Source organism: Rattus rattus, chromosome 5 (assembly GCF_011064425.1).
Source record: "Rattus rattus isolate New Zealand chromosome 5, Rrattus_CSIRO_v1, whole genome shotgun sequence".
Taxonomy (NCBI): Eukaryota; Metazoa; Chordata; class Mammalia; order Rodentia; family Muridae; genus Rattus; species Rattus rattus.
In genome coordinates, this window is record NC_046158.1 from 36,455,844 (window position 1) to 36,477,135 (window position 21,292).

A 21,292-nucleotide genomic window follows, 5' to 3' on the forward strand; every position below is an offset into this window, starting at 1 on the left:
CTCTCTCCCTTCCAAGTCCAAGGGGCAACTGCTCACTGTTCAACCCACTTAGCGCATTAGGACTCTAATGCCTCCCCCTTGTAGATGGGAACACAGCGATGTCAGAATGCTAATGTGAGTGATAAATCACCTGGGAGGTTGTTTAAAATGCCAACCTCAGCTCTCTACTCCTCCCTGTTCCAGAGACAGCAGCATCTTCTCCTGCAATGCCAGCCTCGTCCCATACACAAGATGATAAAGGTTGGTGTGAATGGATTTGGCTGTATTGGGTGCCTGGTTACCAGGGCTGCCTTCTGCTCTGCAACTGGCAAAGTGAACACTATTGCCATCAATGACCCCTTCATTGACCTCAATTACATGGTCTACATGTTCCACTATGATTCTACCCATGGCAAATTCAATGGCATAGTCAGGGCTGAGAATGGGAAACTTGTCATCAACCGGAAGTCCATCACCATCTTCCAGGAGCGAGATCCTGCTAACATCAAATGGGTGACGCTGGTGCTGAGGATGTCGTGGAGTCTACTGGCGTCTTCACCACTATGGAGAAGGTTGGGGCTCACTTGAAGGGTGGGGCCAAAAGGGTCATCATCTCCGCCCCTTCAGCTGATGCCCCCATGTTTGTGATGGGTGTGAACCATGAGAAATATGACAACACCCTCAAGATTGTCAGCAATGCATTCTGGACCACCAATGCTTAGGCCCCCTGACCAAGGTCATCCATGACAACTTTGGCATCGTGGAAGGGCTCATGATCACAGTCTATGCCATCACTGCCACTCAGAAGACTGTGGATGGCCCCTCTGGAAAGCTGGGGCATGATGGCCATAAGGGCAGCCAAGAACATCATCCCTGCATCCACTGGTGCTGCGGAGGCTGTGGGCAAGGTCATCCCAGAGCTGAACGGGAAGCTCACTGGCATGGCCTTTTATGTTCCTACCCCCAATGTATCCATTGTGGATCTGACATGCTGCCTGGAGAAACCAGCCAAGTGTGATGACATCAAGAAGGTGGTGAAGCAGGCGTCCAAGGGCCCACTAAAGGGCATCGTGGGCTACACTGAGAACCAGGTTGTCTCCTGTGACTTCAACGAAACTCCCACTCTTCCACCTTTAATGCTGGACTGGCATTGCTCTCAATGACAACTTTGTAAAGTTCATTTCCTGGTATGACAATGAATACGGCTACAGCAACAGGGTGGTGGACCTCATGGCCTCCATGGCCTCCAAGGAGTAAGAAACCCTGGACCACCCACCTCAGCCCAGCAAGGATACTGAGAGCAAGAGAGATGCCCTCAGTTGCTGAGGAGTTCCCATCCTAACAGCCCCCAACACTGAGCATCTCCTTCACAATTCCATCCCAGACCCCTGTAATAACAGGAGGGCCCTAGGGAGCCCTCTCTTCTCTTTTGAATACCATCAATAAAGTTCACTGTACCCCCAAAAATTAAAAAATAAAATAAAATAAAATAAAATAAAATAAAATGCCAACCTCAGGGCCTCTCTTCAGAGATTCCATGTCTCAAGTCTTGGAGAGAACCCTAGAAATCTTCAATTTTAATATCTTCCCCAGGAATTCCAATAGAGGCAGTCTGTGCAGTCCATGTTTTAAAATACAGGGAAAATTATAGGAATGAGTTAAAGACAACTGAGCTACTAGCTGTGACTACCAGGCCCACATGGAACAGGGTCTCTGTACTGAAACTTGAGGAAATCTATATACGTTTACCTGTGGAAGGGAAGGAGGGCATGTAAAATACATTTTCAAAAAAAGACGATATTGTAATTTATTAATTGAGTAGGCCAGAGTCCCTCCCTAAACAGGTGTGTGTGTGTGTGTGTGTGTGTGTGTGTGTGTGTGTGTGTGTGTTTGCGTGCTTGGGGATAGAGGGCGTCTTAGTAGCAGTTTTCACAGCAGCCACGAGGTGGCAGCCTTCTGCATAAAATTGAAAAACTATGCAGCTAACCATCGGTTCAGCTACTCAGTATAGATGTCATTAGTTTTAAAGGTATGTATTAATTTTAAAAGGAAGGGAAAGGAAATTATTTAATGGGAGAGAAATTACCTAATTATCAAACTTAAACTTCCATCAAATGTCATAGTCTATACGGAGGAATTCAGCGAGACATCCACAGTAGATCCAGAGAAAAGATTAAAAAAATGGAGAAAAGGTCCCTGTAGGATGAAAGCTGTCACTCAAAGGAAGCCTCTCAAAAGCACCCCAGAAGTTTGACTTTTTTTGGGGAACCAGCAGGTGTAATCTGGTCGTTAAAACATAAAGCAGTAATATCTGAGAAAATTTCCTTTTTCTTTTGGTCTGTAGTCAGGGTAAGTCTGTCATCTGAGGAAGAAAAAGAGGGGACGAAGCTCTGCATGGCCACAGGGTCACCAGGGCATCTCTGCGTGGGCTTTGAGTCTGCCTTTCTTCAGCCGGGACTCTTTCTTCCAGGTCCAGGGGCCACTGCTCAGGACCCATCTCATCTGATACGCTAGGATTCTAACGCCTTCCCCTGGTAGATGGGAACGAGACACTGTTAGGATGCTGATGTCACAAATCACCTTGCACTGCCCAAGGCTGGGGCTCCTGCTGCAGCAGGATATGTCTCTAGGCCCCAGCCTGTGAGAACCTTCTCTGTGATGTTACCTGAAGCCCATGAGCAAGACCATTTTCCATTGTTGTATTCACAGCTCCAGGGATGTGAGCTTCATAGAACTGGACACACGGTCTTCGCCCCTTGCCAACTGCCATGCCTCTCTGCTGAGCATGCTTAGTATAAAATGCATCTGGTCACGGAAAAGCAAGGGGTTAATTTAATGGTTCCTAAACTGAAGCCGTACCTCACACACATGAGGCAGAAGCCTTGTCTTTGTGGACATGTTCCGCTGACTTGGACTCACGCTTCCCAGATCAGCAGGCAGACACGGTACCGGAAGAAGGAGCTGAAAGTTCTCTGTCTTGATCTGAAGGTAGCACCGTGTGCCACTGAAACTGGGCTTAAGCATCTGAGACCTTGAAGCCCACCCCCAGTGACATACTTCCTTCAACAAGGCCATATGCACTCCAATAAGACCACACCTCCTAACAGTGCCACTCCCTATAGGACAAACATTCAAATACATGAGTCTGGGGGCGGCCATTCCCGGTCAAACCACCACAGTTGTTGTTTTTATTTCTTTGCGAGAATGTGTGTTCTCTCCCAGGACCTCACCCTCCTCAGGAAACTCCATTCTCTGTAGCCAGAAGCCCTATCATGAGACATCTGAGGAGGTCCTGCCTTAAAGAAGAGGCGTTCAGGCCTAAAACAAGTAATAACTAATGTTTAGTAACATTAAATTGCATACTTAATTTAAACTGAGTATGCCATTCTGAGATCGAACGCAATTAATCTCTTGTGTTTAGACTTGAGCAACAGTGAATTATCTCACAGTAATGCTTCCTTTGGAGCAGAAGCTGTGGTGACTGTTAATGTAATTTTCAGAATCTTTGTCGCTTTAATATTTATTTATTTTAAGTGTATGGGTGTTTTGCCGGCATATCTATCTGTGCACTGTGTGTACGCACTATTCATGGAGGTGATGGGATCCACTGTAACTGGCGTGAGCCCCCATATGGGTGCTGGGAATTAAACTCAAGTCCTCTGGAAAAGCAGCCAGTACTCTTAACTACTGAACCATCTCTCAAGCCCACCTTCCGTACTCTAAATATCACACTGCATGCCTGGTTGCAATGCCTTCAGTACCAGCTACTGAGCATGAATTCTGTCTGGCTACAGTGTAGACATTAGACTCACAAGATGACACAGCGAACGCCGTCTGAGAGAGCCAGAGACTTGAAGCACGCTGAGAGTGACTCTGACATTTACTGTCCAAATGGTAATGTCAGAGAGAGGGGAAGGAAGGGCCTTAGCTGATGACTGATTCAGAAAGTGTAAAGCTAGGATCTGCTTACACACTGGGCGAGGCTTTTCCCTCAAGAGAAGGCAACACGGATGTAAAGGTAGATGTTGCAATAATTAGATAGTGTGTAAATCCTTGGGAAGGTTTGTTATACTCTAAGTCATTCCAAGATTTAAAAAATGCTTTGTTTAATTAAAATTGTTTTCATGTAATATGTTGTGATCATTTCCCGTCCCTGAACTCCTCCCAGATCCTCCCGGCCTCCCCAGACATCCAACATCCAACTTTATGTTCTCTCTCTTTATTCATCTCTCTCTCTCTCTCTCTCTCTCTCTCTCTCTCTCTCTCTCTCTCTGTATGTATGTATGCATGTCTTCAGAAAAACCCGAACAACAACAACAACAACAACAACAAATGAAAGAAACACAAAACAAGAAACAAAAATTCCCCATAACACAAATAATACAAAAACGAAAACCAGAACAAACCAACAAAGGACCAGTAAGACAAAAAATGCAAAACAAGGAAAGAGTCCACATCAAGTCCTTTTGCTTTTTACTCCTGGGCAAGGGCCCTGCCCTGGAATGTGGTAGATTCACCCAGTAAAACTCCACTGGAGTGAACTGATGTCTCTTTGCCAGTGGGTATCAGTTGCAGTAGTTTTTGTTTAGGAGTGGGACTCAGGCCTGTATCTTCCCAGTAATGGGACCACGTGTGGCTTGAACCTGTGGAAGTCATGTGGGTGCTGCCATAGTCTGTGTAAGTTCGTATGTGCATCAGTCTTGTGCGCTCGGAATTATCCATCACCTCTGACTCTTACAGCCTTTGTATTCCTGCCTTCTTGAGCATCATGAACAGTAGTCAGTAGGGGTGATGCTTCTATTTGGGGCACCAGCTCAACGACTCCATTTTCAAAGTTACAAGCAAAGTGTCATCTTCAGCAATAGTGAATGTATGCAGTCAGTGCCACTGACTGATACCTTGGTGACATCTTTGGGTTTTGCTCTCCCAGGGTTGGGGTGTGATGCCAATGTGAGTGGTATATGCACCCACCTGAGCCTTGGGGCATGTAGCCTTTGACTGTGTTTCTGATCCTGATATAGACAGGGGTCATGTTGATGTCTGTGGTCCATGTTATCATTGAAGCCCAAACACGGTCTTGCTTGACACATGAAGCCATTTTGATGTCCATGGGCATGGAGGAGTCGGCCCTGCCTCTCTTAGGAGATGGCAGTCCCATGGCTCTCCTCAGGCTATGGCTTCTGTCAGGGGTACAGGAGAGAAAGACTCATCCTCCCTAAGTAAGGGGCTGACCACTAGGAATGTGACCATGCTCTGGTGAGTGTATGGGCAACACAAAATGTCCTTTTTTCCATTTGTTTATTTTTTCCCAATTTCTTCTTTTTGAGGGGGAGGGTGTGGGGGAGGGGAGTTACAGAGGATGAATGGTGGACAGGGGAGGACTGTAAAGTGAATGCAATTGGGCTGCATGATGTGAGATTCCCAAATAATCAACAAGAGAGAGAGAGAGAGAGAGAGAGAGAGAGAGAGAGAGAGAGAGAATATACAGTATTTGTCTTTTTGGGTCTGAGTCACTGTCTCAGGTTGGGTTTCCATTGCTGTGAAGAGACACCATGACCAAGGCAACTCTTTAAAGGACAACATTTAATGGGGTTAGCTTATAGGTTCAGAGGTTCAGTCCATTATCGTGAAGGTAGGAAGCAGGGCAGTGTCCAGGCAGGCATGGCACTGGAGAAGGAGCTAAGAGTTCTATAACTTGTTCTGAAGGCAAACAGGACAAGACTGGCTTCCAGACAGCTAGACGGAAGACACACTTCCCCCAACAAGGCCACACCTCCTAATAGTGATACTCCCCAGGCCAAATGTATTCATACCATCACAGTTACCTTACTCAGGGTTACAAGGCATCCCCAGTTTGTTTTGCTTATTTTTGACAAAACCATGTGGTGATGTATACCTGTAATCTCAGTACTTGAGAGGTGGGAGCAAAGGCAACAATAGTTCAAGGTTACTTGGCAAGGCATAGAGTTGGAGGCTAGCCTGTATTTTATGAGACTCCCATCTCAAAAAACATTCAACAAAACAAACCAAGCCACCCAACCCACAAAATTCTCTTTATTTACTATTTATTCATTATTACCTTGGAATTATTCATACACACTGATTGTTTTACATTATTACAAAGAGCAAATAATAGATTTAAATTTTTATGTGTTTATTTTACACCGGTATAGGTGTTTTGCCTATGTTTGTCCATGTTCTACCTGTGTGCAGTGACTTCAGAAGTCAGAAGAAAGCATTGGATGCACTGGAACTGGAATTACAGGTGGTTGTGAGGTGAATTACAGGTGGTCGTGGGACAACGTGAATCTTCTGGAAGAGCAGCCAGTGCGTTTAATCACTGAGACATCTCTTCATCCAAGAACCAAGTTTTTAAAGAGGTATAGAACTTTGGTACAGACTTAGTAATCACTCCTAGAGGGGTGCCTCAGACTGTTATATCTGGGATAAAAAACACAGAACAAACACAGAACAAATGGAGAATAAGTGGTCACACTCCCAACCTGTAAGATAGCAGCTGACATTTCCACTGCTATAGAATCATATGGTTTGGAGTTGAAGACCTCATACACTACTGTCTAGGAGGTCGACAGTGCATTGTGACAAGTCACTGAAGAGGGAAGATGTGGTCTGGGTGACTTGGTAATGCTCATAGGTGGCCTGGTGAGGTCAGGTTACGCTTACTTTACTTCATACTTTATCAAACAGTGGCTTCTCATGCTGTGCATTGTCGTGGGTGAATCCATTTTACAAGCAAATTTTGACTTCATTTTGAGGGAGAAGGATGACTCCAGTCTCTGGCTGGATCCAGAAACTGCAGCATTGGGCACCACACATCCAGTACAGACTGACAAATGACTTCATCTTGTGAGTAGAAAGGTGGGTGGGTAGAAAGGTAGAAACCATGGGGCACATGCGGAACAATTGGACCATGCTACCAGACAGAAGAACTGGTAAGGTTGAAGTGGGTTCAAAACCCCGGGGAATCTCAGAACTGAGAACAGTAGGAATGGAACCAGGTTCCTGCCAAGCTCCACCTCTCCTGGAACACAACCATGACACCCCACATAAAGGACCATAACAACCTGTCATGAAGCATAAAAACCTGGAGTTCTCCATGTTAATGAGGTGTCTAGATAGGCCTCCAGTATTTAGCCAATGAGATTCCCTTCCCAGGCATTTTTTCCTGCAAAAGGTATTTAATCTCTGGTTCACCCTGAGTAAGAAGTATGCCGTCTGCCATCAGATTAAGCAGTTTGGAGAGTCAAGGACGCTCTCCTTCATCAAGGGTTACCTCGAGTTGGAGGCAGGGAGGGGGCCTTTGTAAAGAGCCATGCCTAAATCTCCCAGCACTCACTCAGAACCAAACCAGATTCCTCTCTCATTCTGGGTTCAGCTATCCCTTTCCTGCCTGGATCGTACCAGCTCCCACCCCCACTCCCACCCCGTTCTCCACTCCTCAAGGTCCCCAGTGTTATCTGGGTACACAGGAGATTGAGAACCACAGCGTCTATCCCAGATCTCATTGTGCCTGGCCCGGAAGAACACAGGCTGAGACTGTGTTCTCTCTCCCCTGAGATGCCTGCAGGCTGTGCTCCAGCACCCCAGCGGCGGTGAGGCAAACATGCAGTCCAACGGGCACATGGGCATTTTTAAAATTGTATTAGGAAAGCTAGACCTGTGACACACCAAAATGGTGTGACTCCCTCTCCTGGATCCCCGAAAGTGACAGATTCCTAATACTGCCATGCCAGGGCCCCACACCAATGTGGTGTATTGAGCACCAAGGACTGCCTGACTCAGTTCAGCCCCCTTCTGTTGACAAAGCGTACTCAGCTGCTTGGCATCCACCTGTCATGCATCTGGACCCACCATCTGCTCTAGACTGGGTCTGGCCTTTCACCTTGCAGATGAAGTTTGCAGCTCAGCTCTCAAACCTGACTCGAACATCTCTACCAACAGGTCTACCAGCAGCCCTCTCTCACACCGGTCTGCCTCAGTATCGTGAAACTTTTTTTTTTTTTTTTTTTTTTTTTTTGGTTTTTTTTTTTTTTCGGAGCTCGAACAGGGCCCGGCTTCCCTAGCGCTCTACCGCTGAGCTAAATCCCCCAGCCCCCGTGAAACTTCTTGAACCCTGAAGTGACCTCTTTAACCTATATTCATTCTCAAAACCATACCTATGCATATATATATATATATATATATATATATATGTTGTGAACTCTGCGATATTAGTATAAAGAACTTGTATCTACCTCTGCCTCATTGCCAGGATTTATGACGAATTAGTCACTGAAACTTAAGCTGTGTGAATTTATTGTTATTCAATAAGTTGTGACATTGCGGACAGACACAAACCTGCCTTCCTATGTTTCTGATATATTGTGCTCACAACATGGCCACTGTGATAAAGAGACAATGAAATTAAGGGTCAAACAAAGTCATTCTGTGCATGGTGGCACATGGGAGGTATTCATGAGGCAAAGGCAGGCAGATCTGTGAGTCTGAGGCCAGCCAAGCCTACTTAGTGTTTTGAGAAAAAGTAAAATTATTCTAGAAGACATTCTTAATTAAACATTGTTAGGTAATGCATTGCTTAAATATCAATTAGTAAATTAAATGCTATGAGCAAACACTTTCCACACTTCTTACAGCTTATGTGCTAAGTTGATCCTTTGGTTCCTCCAGTGCCAGGCATTTCGAGACACGTGGAGGGGTACAGGGAAGAGACATCTCTTCTTGGTAGCCTTCCTCTTCTCCATGAGGACTCTGTCCTCTTAGTTTGTCCATTAAAACAAAGATCAAAAGCCTCAGAGATGACGAGGCCCTGGGAACAGGCTAGAGATGTGGGAGGCAGCCTGGCGGCTGGCGTGCCTTGGCTGAGTCAGCTCTTCCCAAAGGAGGTCCTGCAGAGGCACGCAGAGCTGACTCAAGGCTGTGGCTTTGGCACACTTGGTCCCTCAATTTGGCCTACGATTTAAACTGAGTGATCATCTGCATGGTTGGACCCAGCTATACCAACCAAAGGTGTCAGCCATCTTCTGGTACATATGCTTGCAGTTCATGTTGTGTGAGGTTCTGGGACTTTCTACATAGACCAGGCTGGTGACTTTCAACTCACTGAGATCCACCTGCCTCTGCCTCTGCCTCTGCCTCTGCCTCTGCCTCTGCCTCTGCCTCTGCCTCTGCCTCTGCCTCTGCCTCTGCCTCTGCCTCTGCCTCTGCCTCTGCCTCTGCCTCTGCCTCTGCCTCTGCCTCTGCCTCTGCCCCCTGCCCCTGCCCCCTGCCCCTGCCCCTGCCCCCCCCTGCCCTGCCCCTGCCCCTGCCCCTGCCCCTGCCCTGCCCCTGCCTCTGCCTCTGCCTCTGCCTCTGCCCTGCCTCTGCCTCTGCAAGTGCTGGAGTTAAAGGTATGTGCTACCTCGCCTGGCTCTACCAGCACTTCTTAAGAATGACACTGGAAGCCACATGGTGCCCAGGAAAGCACTTCTGGCAAGGTGCCCGTATGGAAACCATGATACCATGCGGCAGGCCGGCAGAATTGTTGGCTTGGAGAAGACAATGCTAATTTAAAACTTAAGAGCTAGAAGCTGCTTACTTGGCTGAGTAGAGAAAAGAGAAAGAAACAAACAAAATGCAGTGTCTAGTCCTGGAGTTGGCTGGGATGGCGTGACAGGGATGTTTATGGGAGGTCTGAGTGAACAATGCTCAGGAAGCTCCTCTGGGAGTCCCAGCCAACACACACAGCTGTGGCCTTGATACTAATGGACGCATGACAGAGCGCTGACCTTCGACAGTCCACCTTCCCCCAGAAGGAAAGAGGCATAAGATTGGATGGTTTTGTTGTCTTCGTTTTTATGTGCGTGTGTGTGTGTGTGTGTGTGTGTGTGTGTGTGTGTGTGTGTACACATGTGCCCAGGTGTGATGGTGTGAGTGTGGAGGTCAGAGTAGCATCTTTCCTTCCACTGTGTAGGCCCTGGGAATGAACAACAGGTAGTGTGGCTTGGTGGTAGATGCCTTTCCCCGCCGAGTCATTTCTCTGACTCTGTTCTTATTGTAAATTTTAATGGTACTAGGTAGGGATCAAGTCTAGAGCCTTTAGCAGTCTAGCAAGTGCCCCATCACTAAGCTGTATCGCTTGCCCCACCCGCATTGACTTCTTTGAACTTAGAGTTCCATGGTGGATGAAAATGCTTTCTTTCAAAGAAAGGATGTAAAGATATAAGCACAGAAGGAGGGAGGCTTCCTTAGCAGGTGGGACAAGGCAGGAACCATGCAGGGGTGAGACTAAGTGTGGCAGACTGCTTGTCTCACGGGCTGCAGTTGGGGCTGTGAGATCCCTGGGAATGCGGGACTGTGCTAGCATGCGCATGCCCAGGAAGAGAGGGGCCTCTGTGAGGAAGTGGCTTACGGACCACATGAAGGCAGGATCTGGGAGTCCTTGAATGCGAGGTTGGTGGGGAAAATTCTCATCCAGTTTTGAGTTACTGATAGCAGTGCCCTTTATATTGGACAGATAACACACACTACTTTATGGAGAGCCGCAGAGAGACTGCAAGTTAGAGCAGGGGGTAAGTATACCGGAGTAGTTTCCTGACCTTTCTCATCACTTCAAGCTCCCGTCCTAACAGGCTTCTAAGAGAAATAGCACATTCTTGTCGGTATTCTTCACCCTCAGTCTCCCATTGCTAAGCCCACAAAGCCTGTGTGTAATTGCCTCCAGCAAGCCACAGGTCATTTAGGACAGCAGGTGGAGGCAACATCTGGTGATTAGAACTTAAATTTCAGTGCTCTCCATAAAGTTGGGCCTGGAGCACTGTGGAGAAGGGAACGAGGCTTGGGATGGTGGTGGTGGGGCTATGAAAGTGGTATTTCTCGCCTGAAGAGAAGGTGCTCACCATCCGTGGATGGCGTGACCTGTATGGAAGAGTATAGCTTATTCATTTCAGTCAGGCCTTCTCTTCTCATCCTTGGCCACAGTGGGGACAAGTCTGTTCTGGTACTTCCCCCAGAGTAGTCGCCTCTCTCCTAACCTTAGCAGGACTCTCTGGGAGGGAAGTTGGGATAACACACAGCCCTTTGATGTGACCCCAAAGGGACGGGGGTGGGTATAGACGTAGTATGCTGACCTATAGATTCAATATATGGGATCTACCCTGAGCAGCCCAGTGGCCACTCAGCACCATGTAGGTTGGTGTTGTTATGCAGGTGAAGGCAGACACGAGATAAAATGAGGCCTGTTGTTGGATGAGAAGGAAGGGAGGTGGGAACAGAGGTTTTAGAAGGAGACAGAGAGGCAGAAAGGAGGAGAGACAACATGGAGACAGAGGTAAATGACCCATCGCCATGCGTCTCTACATAGATACAGGTAGTTATGAATATTTCTTAAGGGATGGATTTCTATAGGCCAACTTAGCTTATCTAGGTGGGCGGTTTATATCTTTATCATTTGGTTGTGAGTTTTTTGTGGGAATGTATTATGGATTGAGAATTTAACATATAAATCTGATTGTTAAGTTACGGTACATTGAGTCCTGATTTCACCAGGTAGTTGGGAGTTTTTACCTTAACTTCCAGGAGACGGTTGCTGGCAGTGTGGGCAGAGTATGTGGCAGGCAGCCACGATAGGCCAGCCGCTGCTGGACTTCTAGAGCCCTGATGGTAGCTGGAACCAGAGAGTTGCAGGCTTGTAGAGAGCTGCCGGGAGAGATGCTAACCAGAGATAAATTCTGGTTAGTTCCATATGGCCCTCCAGTGCCGGAACTAACTCTAGAGATCATTGTGGCAAGCCATGCTGGAACGGCTTGTGGACCGCCTGGGTCTGAGAGTACTTAGGGCAGTATGGACCGCTGAGATGAAGACACCCTGCTGTGCCATGTGACCCAACGCTGCTGGCGCTAGTGCGAGCTAAAAGGTTCCGCCTTTTAAAATGTTTACCGCCACAGCACCTCTTTTCAAAAACCGGGGAGAGGAAGAGAGAAAGGTGGGTGTGGGCTGTCTGGCAGATGTTCCCCCACGAAGGGCAATTTCTTGGGCGAGTTGGCTGCAATAGTAGACTTGCTCCGTGGACGGCTTCCCTGTCTACACAGCATCATCTCAGAGGACTTAGAAGCACCCTTTCTGAAGTAGCGTCCTCATGAGCCGGTTCACGGAATTAAAACTCCACTACTAGAGTGAAACTCCACTACTAGATCATGTTACCGTGAATCTCACCCCCGAGGCTCCTGTTCAACAAGCGGTTTCTCTGGGATCCAATCAATTCCGTCTCTTGCTTTATCCCACCCTGTTAATCGCAGTGCACTGCCCTGAACGCAGGAAGAGCTGCAGAGGGAAGCCCAAGGCAGCCAATGACTGGCAAGAGAAGGCAAGGGCTGTCTTTCCTTCCTCCAGGATTTGCCCAAGTCAACAAAGACGGTCAATGCAGCAAATGCGAAAGGCTGATGACTCTGAAGTGGATGCTCTTCAACTCTAGACTCACATTGTGCCTTTATGAAGGAAGAAAACACACACACACACACACACACACACACACACACACAGCAACACAGAAGCCTGACCAGGCACAGAGTTGTTCTGCCTGGCACTGCCGCCTGCACCTTGAAGGCCTTTGTCTTTGATCTTGGCCAGGAAGTCTGTTTCCCATAAAGAAGAGGCCTGGGTGCTAGGCAGGCAGTCCCAGCCCAGAAGCCAGTGTCCTCTATCAACCTCAGTGAACAGCCCGGCTTCAGCTCAGGGGCTTTCAAGAGAAAAGGAAGGCGTCCAGCAGGGGTCAGTGCGTTCAAAGAAGCCCGGCTGCAGGAGCCTGTGTGCACTTCCCAAACCAGCATATGTAAACAACCTCAGGGCCCCAGAGTCTGGAGCAGCCTTGGAGAGTGGCAAGGCTCCCAAAGAAGAGATTTGGAAGCTGAACTAGGACTCCTCTTCTTCCTAGAGAAAACTGAGATTTATCACGAGCCTAAGGTTTATAAACCCAGTTGAAAAGGTCACAGTGATGGATGAGAGTGGGGGCACCGGGCAGTGGCTCATGTCTGCTCCTGTGCCACATGGCACTGTCCAGTTCTGCCTTTCTCTAAGGAAAAGCTGGTTTAAACCAGTCCTAGGATTTTTCCTCCTCCTGATGGACATCTCAAATTGAGGTCACTGGAGAGAGCCCTGCACTGTTCGATTCCTCCTGGGAAACTCCATTCTGCACATTCTGCAGTCCTCTACCAGTTAACATTGTGCACATTGGAAGCCTGGGCTTTCACAAGGGCCCCTCTTCTGTCCCTGTATCAAATCAATGGGTGATCAGGAACACATGACGGGGAGATTCGGAGAAAGGCGGTTTGCCTAGCGATGTCTCTGTCTGATCAGCATTTATCAGCAGGCTGCTATTCTCAGAGGCAGCACAAGAACCCTTAGAAGACACATAGAGATATAGTAAAACTAAAGGCCTGAATTCAGGGAGATGAGGACCTTGATGTTGTTCTGATTTTTAGTTGTTGACCAACATCCAACCCTTCTCTCTTGTGCTGGTTCCAGTCAGAGGCTCACAATGGGTCATCTCTCAGATATCAGTGGGCACAGGCTATGGCCTGGCTGGCCCGTTAGAGGCTATCTGGACAAAGGTAGAGGTATTATGGGTGTCTTCTAACCAGAGCAGTGTAACTGATCCATCTACTGATAATATATGCCAAATATTTCAACCCCACCATTTAGCACCCCAGGAATGAGATGGGCAGACCCCGAGGTGTTCTTATTTGACACTAAAAGCTGTTATTCACCAAATGTCCCCTCAGCAGGTAAAGGCTACGTTCCAGCTATTGCCAAGGTACCATTATATATAAAGGCTGAGCAGAAGAGTGCCAGCTTTTCAGTTCATAAGCGGGTGTGAGGACAGCATAGAGAAACACACAACTTCCAAATCAATCAACTATAGATTTTTGACACTGATACTGTGAATATAAATGCTTCTGGAAAGGCAAAGGAAGATAAGACCAGTTATTTTCGAGTTCTCAACATGCCAGTGTCCTGTCCCTAGGCAGAAGATAAATATTCATCGAGTGAATGAAAGAACGGTGAATAGTTTAAGGGGGTGCAAGCAGAACTCCCCTTCTTTCGCTTTGTGCCTGACAGGTACCAGATAGGCAGACAAGGAGACCCCAAGGTCTTCTGTATGTTCTTTAAAATCTGTGGCACATCTCCAGCAAAATATTGGCTCTGCCCAAAGTCTATCTGGGGCTGGAAATGTTTCCCATTTTCTAGCTCATTTATTTCCTTGCATCCCATATTCATTCTCATATCTGACGACCTGACATAAAGACTAGAAATGTGGTGTTCCTTATACAGTGGATGTAGCATCCCTAGGGATATTGTAAAAAAAAATACCACAAACAGGGTAGCATCAAAGCCCAGGAGTATGTGTCCTCACCATTGTCAAGGTGAGGAGTCCAGTAGTAGTAGTAGTAGTAGTAGTAGTAGTAGTAGTAGTAGTAGTAGTAGTAGTAGTAGTACAGTAGTAGGAATAGTGTAGTAGGTTCCTCTCTCAAGCTAGCATGGTTCCCCGTTTCTCTCCTAGCTCCTATGAGAAGCAGCAATCCCTTGGCTTATGGTCTCATCATTTCAGTCTCTACCCCTGTTTTTAAATGGTGGCCTCTGTGTATGTGCGTCACTCTTCATATGCCCATCCTTTCATTAAGGATGTCAGTCATATTAGAAGCAGAGCGCACCATGCATCAGGATGACGGCGTGTTAGCTGTTGACCACCCATGTGATGGGTAGCTACCGTGTGGTGGCCCCGTTTCCAAACAAGGCCACATTCTGAGGTATTTGGGGGTCTAAGACTTTGACACTTTCCATTTTGGTGGAGAGTTGGGGATATAATTGAATCTATAACAGAGGACAAGAAAATATCTGATCCCAACACATGTGGAGTGTACCGGAAAGCATCTCAGGTGGCTGTGCCTTGGGACTGTAGGTTCACATGGCCGGAAGTCCACACAAAGCTCAAACATCCAGGGACGTACCCACAAATGGATAAACGTGCTCTCGCTTTGTTCCTTCTCTGCCTCAACTCAGATTAGAATGTCCACAGCCACTTAAAAGGAAGACGCTTTGTGTTCCACCTCCAGTCTCCAGACCCATCTAATTTTCAGACTCCCAACTTTGGAACGGACCAGAACATAGAATTTCTCATTTGCATCGGCCCCACCAGCTTTCTTGTGCTTCGCTCAGGCAGTGCCACTTCCTGGGCCCCTTCTCCCACCAGATTGTCAAAATGGCTCTAATAATGTGTAGAAACGTAAGAAATTCCCCACTTGTACTAAAAGGATGCAGGGCTGCCTTGTTAAGAAGGTTGTGTCTTTGGAATGAGTGCATACTGACCCCAGCAATTTTAATGGGCTATGTGAACAGCGCCATTCTGACTGCACCAGTAAGGACCGTCTGTACCACCGCAGAGATGTCCTGCCAGCCATTGGTAGTGTTTGTGTAGGTTTTCACAGGGCAGACGCTGGAATGATATATATTTTGTATTATGCAGCAGCAGTGGACAGACAGCTAATATTTTTTTCCAGTTCAGTTATTCATATCTCAGAAGCCATTTCATTCTGCAGAGAAAGGAGTTTGGTGCTTCTCTTTCACCCTCGAGCTGGAACAGCCTGTGGCTAGTGCCCATTTGCAAAGCACCTCGGGAGAGCATTTTTTTTTTCTATTTGATCTGCTTTTTGACCTCCCAAAAGGCATCACGGTCAAATGTGGACATTTGAAACTCTATTGAAGGTTTCTGTAAAATATGACAGAAAAAGAGGGATGACTACGTGTGTCCAACATTTTGATAGTCGCTTTGTCCTTAGGGACTAGGTCATCACACCTAGTGTTATTCGTGAACCAAATCAAAGGTTCCACTGGGCCATCCATAATTTTCCACGGGGGGAGGAAATGTTTTTCCCTTGAGAACTGTAGGAATCTCAGGCTGTACTGGCGAGATCTAATCCATTCTGGCTGGTTTCACTCAGATACTCTGTGTCCCCAATTACATCAATTATCTGGGTAATCTTCGTAATTAATGGAAGAAGGCTTGACCTGTTAGAACCAGCCATAGCAAAAAATATTTGGCTGTGTGGTTTAAGCCACTGATGTCCTGTGGGTTCCAGAGGCTCGGTCAGTGAAAGAGGTTGGGCGAATGCCAGGGTCAGCTCCTCAGTTAGTAATGGGCTATGATGTAACTAAGTACATGGCCTACAGGTTCTCAGGAGATCAGGTTTCTTCTGGTTTAGCCAAACTGTGCCACACCGAGTTGGACTCTTCACCTCACAGTGACTTCACATTTGTAAAATGAAAGCAGAAAGCCAGATGGCTGCTCTTAGTGTTGATGGAGCAAACAATGACCAATGTAAGCACGATGTCCTTTGGTCCTAGTAACCAGCTTTGAAAAGGAAGTTCCTTCCCCCCAGAAGTCACACAGCTAATGCTTGCTATTCAAAGGACGAGGCATTTCTAAGCTCCCTCCTGACTGGAATGGTAATGGCTGTTCTTGAAAAGGATTGAAGGAGCTTAAGGGGCTTGCAACTCCATAAGAACAATACCAACCAACCAGAGCTCCTAGGGACTAAACCACCATCCAAAGAGTATACATGGACAAACCCAGGGCTCCAGATGCATATGTAGCAGAGGATGACCTTGTTGGGCACCAATGGGAGGAGAAGTTCACCATTTGCCTTGGTCCCATTGTTTTTGATAGCTGAGTAATATTCCATTTTGTAGGACCACTCTGTATCCTTCAATGTTGAAGGGAATGTCAGGGGGGAGGCAGGTTGGGGTCTTTTGGTATTGGGAGAGGAATTTTTCTGAGGGAGGGCCCTCTCCTGATTGGAAGTAAGAAAAAGGATTGAAGGAGGGGATAAGGATAAGAGGGACTAAACCACCATGGATGGGAAAGGAGGAAGAGGATACCATTTGAAATGAAAAAAAAATCCAATTAAAATAAAAGAGAGAAAGAAAGAAAGAAAGAAAGAAAGAAAGAAAGAAAGAAAGAGAGAAAGAGAGAGAAAGAAAGAAAGGAAGAAAAGAAAACCAAGTAGAAGACTTGGTAAACCAAGGCACGGGTTGAGACTCTTGCTGCTCTGAGTGCATGGACTAACAGTGTGGGCGCCTCTTGCTACCATTTAGGAAAGGCAGACTGTCGGATCCCACTACAAATCCAGGCATGAGAATTTGAAGTTTTAAGCCAGATCCCAGTGTAATGACGGCACCTCTAATACTTTGAGAGACACTGGTGTAAGGCCAGTTAAAGGACAGTTAGCCTGGGACCTTTTCTCATCTCTAGTAAACCCTGAGGGTCCCAACCTGGGGTCCCAGGGGAAGCCTGTTGGAGCTTGGTTCTGGAAGTTAGTTTTGTGTGTAGAGCTTATGTGTGGTCTTTCATGCTTCATGTTGTGTGCTCCTGGCTTTCAGCTCCTCTCCCAAAAGGAAGCCTCCAGTAACCAACATAAAGCAGGAGTTAAAAATGATCTTTGTGAGCTGACAGCAAGGGGTGGCCATTATGAATGGATTAATGTATGTGCAGAGCAAAATTCTCTGATGTCCCTTACAGGCAGAAGAAGTTGCTGTTCCAACTCTCCTCCTGGCTTCCCTTCTTTATTTAACAATGGCTGCGCACAAAAGCTTCCTATGGAAAGATAATTGGATTTCTAACTCTATTTGTTCAAAACTCACTTAACATTATAATGGCCCTGGTTGTATTGTTTGTATCAGCTCATCAGTAGTAAAATACCAATTTCTGGATAAATATCTAAATTTTTCTGCCTACACCTAGCATTGCAAAGGCAAGGAAGGGGGAAAAATGAAGGCAGAAATAGAAATATGCTGATAAAAATAGACAGCGTACACGGCCCAGTGCTCTGCGTGGCTTCACTGTGCTGGGGATGTCTAGGCTCCCCACGTCTGAGTGCTATCAGATCTTACCTGTGTCTGAATTTGCTCAGTGCTTAATCACTGTGAATCGTTTGGTAAAGGGGTCACTGAAGACAAATACGTATCCTGCTGGACTCATGGGTGAAAGGCCAATGTCACTCAGCCTAGAATGAATCAAACATTTTTAACCAGCAGGCATTATCCTTCCCCACTCCCAGGGAAGTTGCAACAGAACCTGACTCCTGAAATTTCCTTAGATATTTTTAGTGTTGGTAACATTGGCTATGTCATATTTTACTATTTTTATCTGTAAAGAAACATCCCATACAGTAGGATAAACCTCAATCTCTCTCTCTCTCTCTCTCTCTCTCTCTCTCTCTCTCTCTCTCTCTCTCTCTCTCCTCTCTGTGTGTGTGTGTGTTTGTAGGGGATCACAAAGTCTGTATTGAAGTATAATTAATATACTTAGACATATGGCCAAGGGTTAGTCACTAAATTACTTAGCAACCAAATTTCTTATTTATAAAATGAGAGCATGCACTTTGAATATGCTACTGAAGCTAACTTACTAACTTGTGTGTTTAAGTCACCTCCCAGGGGCTCAGCTCTCTCACCCGCTATGTGGTGCCCCTCACTGCCACTCAGTCCCACAGACTCCAAGCATGAAATGCACTAATATATACCCAAAATGATAAAGGGCCATAAGTGAATCTTATTATCCAAGGAAATCACTATTAAAAATTAAAGGGGAAATAATTTAAAACAAAAAGCAAAATTTTGAGGTGGGTGTGCTTGTACATGCCTGAAATTCTCTCACTCAGAAAGCTGAGGCAGGAAGATCTTTACTTTGAGGTAACCCTGGGCAATGAATTAAAATTCTATCTACAAGAAAAATATGCCCAAAACATATAAACATGTCTGTGTCTTTCCACACTGTCAGGATTAATTGAAAAATAATAAATCCATGAGCTATATCAGTTTCAGAGACAGCAATTTGTTCTGATAGTTAGCTGAGGCAAACATGGGTCCTTTTATCCCAGTCTTAATTACTATTATTAACTCTGGCTATACACTACACACCACATGTGTACACACACACACACACACACACACACACACACACACACACACACACACACGTTACAGATTGGGCTCAAGAGGCAGGAAGAAAGGCTGGTTGGAATGCAAAGGAATCTGTGTGGGAATAAGATCAGGATGATAAGGAAGCACTGGAGAGTCGTCTCAGGTTCCAGTTGAGCTGCAGAATCGGGAGCCTGGGACTGTGAAGTCCAGAGACGTGCACAGCAGACTGGAGTCCTGTCAGAGGAACAGGTGGACGAAGAGAAGGCTGCTTGAGCAGGCTGCACTGAAGACCCTAAGGGTTAGTGTCTCTCTGCCTGTTGTTCCCTGACACAAACACCAGGTGGTCAGATGGCAAGTGTGAGGGGCTGGCATTGTCACAGTGTTAGGTGCTTTCCATTTGTGAGGAGAGAGTGCTGTATCCTTTCTTTAAGCTGATAGGATCAATAAGTCCTCAGGTCTGGTTATCACGGTATGATTTTAATATGCTGTATGTTTCTACAGTTATGGTTTATCTTGTTACATTTATAGGGCAGTGCTTTGTGGCTCAAGGACTGACCTAACTGGGGGGATGTAGAATGGGTACATGAAACAACAGACAGACAGGTGGACGGACAGACAGACAGAAGCTGGGATTGGTGAGCCATGCAGTCTGATACAGAAATACTAGCAGAACCTAGAAACTCAGCGAGTTTATTGTGCACAGGACAAATGAAGAAGAGGAGGAGGAGGAAGAGGAGGAGGAGGAAGAGGAGGAGGAGGAAGAGAAGGAGGAGGAGGAAGAGGTGGAGGAAGAGAAGGAGGAGGAAGAGGAGAAGAAGGAGAGGAAACAGTTTAACTAATCTAGCTAGGGAGTCTTTATAGGCAGGTAGTATCAGGTTGCAGTCATCCTGGAGGAGAAAGCTGCAACTGATATTTTCAGCACATGTGTTTTTGTTAAAGGTTTACCCAGGGGAAGACATTTGCATTCCTCCAAGCCTAACCTGGAGTGGGCCTTGCTACTCCCATGGTCTGAGGCATTGGGGCCTTTGTCATGCTATGTTCCTACCAACAACACACATTTTCTCAGGACTTCTTCTGCTCCCTATAAGGCATTATTCCTTTTAACTCTTAGGAATAGTGCATATGCCAGCCCAGTCCTTGTGGGTGGTGCTGGATAGATGCTGTTAATGTACCCACCAGGGTGCACAGTCATTCTGCCTCTGAGTCTGCACTCAAAATGGAGTCGAAGGTGCTTGTCAAATGGAGTGTCTCTCGGTAAGACATTGCCAAGAGAGCCACCATTTTACATAATGTGGAGTAACTTATAACAGGGCACAGATGACCTTAGCAAAGACCCTGCAACCTTTGACATTAGGAGAAAAAGTTATAAAAATACCATTCCTTACTTTTCCATTGATCTCTTTTCATTCTTTGATATTTAAGGCGCTCTTTTATGAAGTTCAAATCATATCCGCCCCCTATTCAGATAAAAGCCTGCATCTATTGCAGGGCGGGCAATTTCACTTGGCTTCAGTCAATCTGCATTTGATTTGCCTTGTATTAATCACTTAATGGGAGTATCCAGCAGAGATCTTGCTGCCAATATTTGAGAAGTTATGACTGAATGGGAACTAATTATATGAGTGGTCAGTCACTTAGTGAACCTTCTTCTGTCCTGAGAATTACTGCACATCCAGCGGAACACCCTGGAACCGTACAGACATGTGAAAGGGCCCCCTGTGTCATTTCCACTGAAGGTGGGTGTGATCTGATTCCCAAGAAATTGATTGGGGATAAAATTCTTATGAATCCGGCCACTTTTCAACTGCCCTTGGCGAGGAGATACTATTTTAAGGCATTCTTTGGATAAAGATGAAAAGTCTACCTAATCCCTGATTTAATCTGACTTTATATCTCAATTTCCAGTACCAACATTTCTTAGAGCAGAGGGATGCAGTCAGACAAGGGACCAGGTCCAGGGTCCCTTTGAAGATGGCCCTGTGGGTGAGTCACAGAAATAAGTTCCCGTCTTGCAGGAAGAGTTAACTGCTGTCTGTGGATTGCCCTGTCTTGAGAACAGCAGTGGGCATGGGCAGATCTTCTCACTCAACACAGGCAAGAGAGGCTCGTGATCAGTGTAAAGACAAGTAAGCTAGCCAGAATGGCCTTTTTTATTACTGTGAGAGCTAATTATAACCCACGGTATGCCTTGACATGTCTGGAATGGGAAGTCTCTGGAATTTGTCATCATCATGAAAGCCATCTCCCCCCATCTCAAAGGAGCTCCACTTACCAGCGAAGGAGATGTAAGATTGAAAGGAACTTTCCAGTGTTTTTGTTAGGTTTCCTGGGCCAGCAACAG

The 21,292-nt window shown here is 46.4% G+C and overlaps 1 pseudogene; it reads left to right on the forward strand.

The window, feature by feature from the left end:
• Nucleotides 1-231: 231 nt before the first annotated feature.
• Nucleotides 232-21,292, forward strand: part of LOC116900816 — a 48,298-nt pseudogene continuing 27,237 nt past the window's right edge.